Genomic DNA, 5,413 nt, shown 5'->3' with positions numbered 1-5,413 from the left:
TGTTGTACTATTTTTTTTATTTTTAATTGATTGTAGCAAGATGTTTATGCTTATAATATTTTGGTATAATGAATCATTGAGCTCTTTGGAACTCTGTTTGTAATAGAACTTTTATTACTTCTTTGTATGTGAGCGTTAGTAAAATATTAGAAAGTTGATGAGCCAAAATTGTCATCTTGTACTAAAAGTTAAGAAATTTTACCATTATATTATATTATCACTATACATATTTTATATATTTATTTCTCTGTAGAGTTGTACCAATAGCATCGAAAATTGTACTACACTATTGAGTCTATTCAATGATAAATAAACATGTGTACTACACGTGTTCTGCTTCCTCTTATTTTTAATTATTTTGCTTTAGTTCTTTGATCAGTTTTCATATTTTACGTTATTCTCCCAATTTTCTCTCTTGGGAGACGGAGAAGAAGAGACTTACAAATGAAGGTGTTATATATTCTAAGAGGAAGAGCAAGTTGATGAAAAATTAAAGATGAGTGATTTTACTTCTGAATTGGTGATGAAATTTCACATTTTTTTTAAACGATTTGGACTCGTGGTCCTTTATTAAATCAAGCCATTGGGCTCAAAATGTTTAAAATAAAACAGGACACTTGGTTAGCCCAAGTGATCAATTATGATAAAAACAAAAATAACAAAGACCCTAACAAATAGAGTTTCCAAATTGCATTTTCAGCTCCTTCTTCACTGAAAATGTTCTGTCTTGTGCCCACTAACAGTGACCTTCGCTTCTTTATCCTCTGGGCGATTAACATTTTCCGCTGAAGGTTGTTGTACCTTCTTTTCATTTCTTTGTTGATTCACCTCATTCTGCAGTTTCAATACCCTCTCTGGAGCTAGATCGAAAGTATGAACCTTGTACAGGTTTGTCGATCTCATGGTAAACATTGTTTTTGTTGTTAATTTTCCTTGTCCTGATTCTTATCGAAGGAATTTGTTGCTTGTCTATATTCTCTATTCTCCTTCCCCAACTTGGCAACTGATTAAATTCTTGAAATTGTTGTTTTTCTGCTGTTCCAATAGTTACGTTAGCAATGTAGTCTGCTTCTCTGAATGTTTGCTTGATTTGAACATTAATATGTTTCATTATCTCCTGACTATCTTACACTCTTTCCCATGGTATTCTCCAGTTTCTGATTAGCATATTCTTTAAACTAAGTGAGTCTGTTTCAAGGATGACTTGCTGAAATCCATTCCCTAGACAAAATTTCAATGCCTTTCATCTAGACATTGCCTCTGCCTCCATATTGGTAGCCACCCCTGTGTCTTCTCCCTCAGCATACACTAGATATCCATTGCTGTTTCTCATACAAAATCTCTGTCCCGGGTTACCTTTACTAGCACCATATGTGTTGCATTTAATCCATCCTTCCTTCGGTAGTTTCTAGTTCACTATATGATAGTGAAGAGTAGGTTTGTATCTCTGTAGCATGTCACATTTGACTAGGAATTTGGAGGTAGTTTTTCATTCCAAAGGTAAATTTCTAGGCGTTCCTTTCAGTTTTTTGGGTTTAATTATTTTTTATGAGATATTGATTTCTAATTTAGTAACGTCAAAATTGCCTTTTTACTTCTTTTTTTTTTACGTGTTTTTGGTTTGGGAATTGGAAAAAGTTAACAGGAATCCTATTACTATGAAATGGGTGCAATAAGAAAGAAAAAGAATGAAGTAAAACTCTGCAGAAATCTTCTGAGCTTTAAGCACTCAACTGATTTTGCATATATGTCTACTCATTACTATTTCAGCTCAATTTTTTAATTGTACATTGTATTAGAAAGAATTCAATTAGAATACAAAAAGGCTCTGTGAGCAAAATTCTCAAAGGTTAGTACTATATGGAAGCTGATAGTCATTTCTGGCGATTTCCCTCCCTTGTTTTTCTCCGCAAATTGTCTCGTTGACAAGTTTTCATTGTTCTGCATACTACTATGCTGCAAAATTTGATTGAATTTCTCATTGACACTTCTCTAAGAGGTCTCAACAGTTCCGAGATCGTTTTACTATTGAATTTTGAGTCTTATATAAGATGCCTGATTTTCTTAAGGCTATACTTGAAGTTTCTGCACAATTTATCTCGCTTGTGCCTTGTTAATTATTCTTTTGGACATGCATATGCATTTGTTTGAGCAAAGTGTTTCTAAGCATTAGTTATAACTTATATCTCTAGAGCATATATTTTGGATGTGTGTGCTTGTATGGGTATTAATATCCTTTGGTCCAAATAGCTCTCCTGAATGTATTCTTTCATACTTTTTCTTTGCTTGGTATTATCATAAACGAAATAACCAAAATTGGGACAGAGGAGAGCATTTTCCAAGCAAACATCTAAAGAGTAGAGTACTAACTAATACAAATATTGTGCTTGACAGAGCATAACCAAAAGATATCGACTCAAAGATTCATATATCATGATAAAACTATCGTCCAAATATAATAATTGGGGGATTTAGAGTTACTGAACCCTTTACTTCATATTGTTGGAGTGCTAATATTAACATAATATGAGCTCGTCCTTGTCATAATTTGTTCATTGGGTGCCACTGCATCTCTTATCTATTCAATAACAAACAATATCTACTATTGGTTGTTGGATATCTGATCAAAACAGGCCCAAAAGAGGTTTAGTATGGTCGTTTAGTTTCATAAACTTACCAACTATCAGTCTTCCAACGACATGACATACTCTAAATTTTAGTCGTGTGTATTAGAGCTTAGATACATCTCCGTTTAAGATAGAATGTCATTTTAAGCATATCTAAATTTAATGCCTGAACATTGTGATCTAACATAATGAAAAATCTTCTAATTTCACTAATTATAGTTTTATACCTTTATCCTGTATTTCTTTTGAGAAAGAAAGCTAATTATAGGAGAATTGTTGAGTGTAGCTTCTACAATTGTTGAATGTAACTTCTGATGGTTTCTTTTACAAAAGGTAGCAAAAGCTTATGTTATAACTAGATAGATGATTTTAATAAGATCTCATTTCTTCATTGTCCTCTTGATAACAGAAAGAAAGAAGAAAACAAAAGGAAAGCATATTGAGACCAGACGAAAATTACCATAGACAGAAAATGCAAGGTGTTTGTTGATATCTCTTATACCTATGTTGTTCGGACTCTTTAAAAATTTTTACAGGTGCGTGTCGGATCCTCCAAAAATAGTATATTTTTGAAGGATCCCACACCAATGCGGCAAAACTTTTTCAAAGTTCGAGCAACTTAGTCTCATACTAACTAACAATGAAATTTCCAAAACATTTTGATATATTGAACAACCACTTGATAGGTACATCATCGTGATTAAAACAAATTCAAAGAAGTACTTTCTGTTTCTTCTACTGAATAACTTTGATAAAGTAAATACTATGCATTGAAACTTATACATATATGTTGAGATCCTCAACTAATGAATTGCCAAGTGTGGTCCTAATGCTATTGTTAAATGACCAGTCATTTATTTTACATTTATATTGCAAGAGAAGCTTTGAAGAAACTTTTGATCCATAGTAGTTTTTTGGAGTTGCCTCATCGAATTTTGTGAGAGACAATACTTTTGTGGCAAGTAATATCCAATATACTACATTTAACTTGGATCAATATTAATGTCTATTTATAGTGTGCTCAATGTTTACCTCTCTTTCTACTATCTCGACTTTTTGGTGTAAATGTGTATCTTTGTTTCTAATAATTTGTGAAGTGAAAAAAAAAGTATTCATAGAAGCAGAACTATTTTTTGTTATAACTAAGAGTTGAATAGATGGAATAACTTCATGCTTCCTTCCAAGTTCCGAGTAAGTTGGAGATAATTTTGAGAGTACAATCTTCATTCATTTTTGTACAACTAACAGAGCAGTGTTCATACCCTCTTTAGTACTATTTTTTACTGCTTTTTGTACGATGAATATAATGGTGTTCGGCTGTTCGCACTCCTTATGTCTTATTTTAAAAGAGAGTAATGTATATTTTGATGTCTTTTTATGTTCTCGATAATTGTGTGGCGTTTTGAAGTGTGATTGTGTGTCTTTACATCTGGTGAACTGTGACCTTGAAGGAAAAGAAACACTAGTATAAATCAAACTTATTTAGTCGAAGAAATATCTTTACTGTGTGGTGTATAATATATATATATAGAAGTGAAGTATGAAGTATTACTATGAAGAGTAATTTAATTAATCGTGACTCGGCTAATCATTATAGGGAACTACTCTTTGGGCTTACAACCCAGGAGGTGTGCTTTAAGATAGAGTTTCTATATTTTTATAGTAACATAAAATATGATTTTGAAACTTTACTATTGTATTTTACACAAATTGATTATTGGCCAGAAGATTGTAGTTATGAAATAATGATTTAAAATGACTGTTGGGGAGCTTTTTTAACACGGGAGGAATTTTCAAGTTCTTTTGTTATGTTTTTTGGCGATAAAGAAAGTACATCAAGTTATGTACTTTCCTCTCATGTTGTCACTTCTGCAGGGTGTGCAACTATCCCTTGCCTCAATAATGTTCGCTCCTCGGGGACAACTAAATTTCAAAGAGGCGCTGACTGGGGAGGTAAAGCAAGTAGTATTACAGAGCCGTAGCATTTCTCTTGCATATATTTTCTAATCGTAGGTAGCAAAGCTGATATCTTTCACCTTTCTATATCTTTCACCTTTCTATATTTAGGTGTTGAATGAACAGTGTACTGGTCTGTCTCATTTACGGAAAAAAGATCTATGGTGACGCCTATTTGGGATTTACAAGTGAAACATCAGTTTCCTAAAGCTCCATATAATCATATTAGTTCAGCTGCTCACCGCCCCCATGATGAAGTCCCAGAGATACGCCATTTTGCTTAGCTACACATATGCTTTTGACATTCGATCTTGTCCGTATATGTGCTTTCTCATTGCTACCATCTCTTCACTTTGTGTTCAAACTATGTACACATATGCAAAAAAGTTTAAACATGATATAGGAGGACCTCTTTATTAGAGCTTTCAATACTTTTTCCTTAATATACAAAGGCTGTTAGGATTTGTCCAATTTTTATTTTGGTGAAGTTGATTCTTTTAACAAGAAGATATCTCTCATTTCAAGTTTGTTTTTGTGCCTTTAGTTTGCTTTGTGAAAGTTTGAAGTTGATATACTGCAAATTTGTGACTGCATTGGGAGGTAGTAATTGTTTATACATATAAAGAGGAAAGGAAAGAATACAAAATTGTGTTCCCCTGCTCTTCTTAAAATTTCTCTTTCAACAGAAGTGGAAGGCTAAAAATAAAAATATTGCTAACAAAAGGAAAGAGATTCTTTTTGAAAGAAACTCAAAAGTAAAATTACATCCTTTTTAAAAAAATAATAAAAAATAGAGAGAGTATCAAAAATGTACTATATATTAAAAAAAG

At 32.5% G+C, this 5,413-nt stretch overlaps 1 long non-coding RNA gene across 3 annotated transcripts; it reads left to right on the top strand.

Moving 5' to 3' along the window:
- The first annotated feature begins 612 nt into the window (after positions 1-612).
- Positions 613-5,090, top strand: LOC101249069 (uncharacterized). Of its 3 annotated transcripts, XR_741170.4 has the most exons (4): positions 673-888; positions 3,037-3,106; positions 4,503-4,580; positions 4,695-5,090. It is a non-coding gene; the product is annotated as an uncharacterized lncRNA (long non-coding RNA). The 3 variants fall into 3 exon arrangements; XR_182666.5 differs by lacking the exon at positions 3,037-3,106 and having other exon boundaries at positions 613-888; XR_741168.3 differs by lacking the exon at positions 3,037-3,106 and having other exon boundaries at positions 629-904.
- The last annotated feature ends 323 nt before the right edge of the window (positions 5,091-5,413 follow it).

This window comes from Solanum lycopersicum, chromosome 4 (genome assembly GCF_036512215.1).
Source record: "Solanum lycopersicum chromosome 4, SLM_r2.1".
Lineage (NCBI taxonomy): Eukaryota > Viridiplantae > Streptophyta > Magnoliopsida > Solanales > Solanaceae > Solanum > Solanum lycopersicum.
The sequence above is the reverse complement of the archived record's forward strand: the minus strand, read 5'-3'. Positions and strand labels throughout refer to the sequence as shown.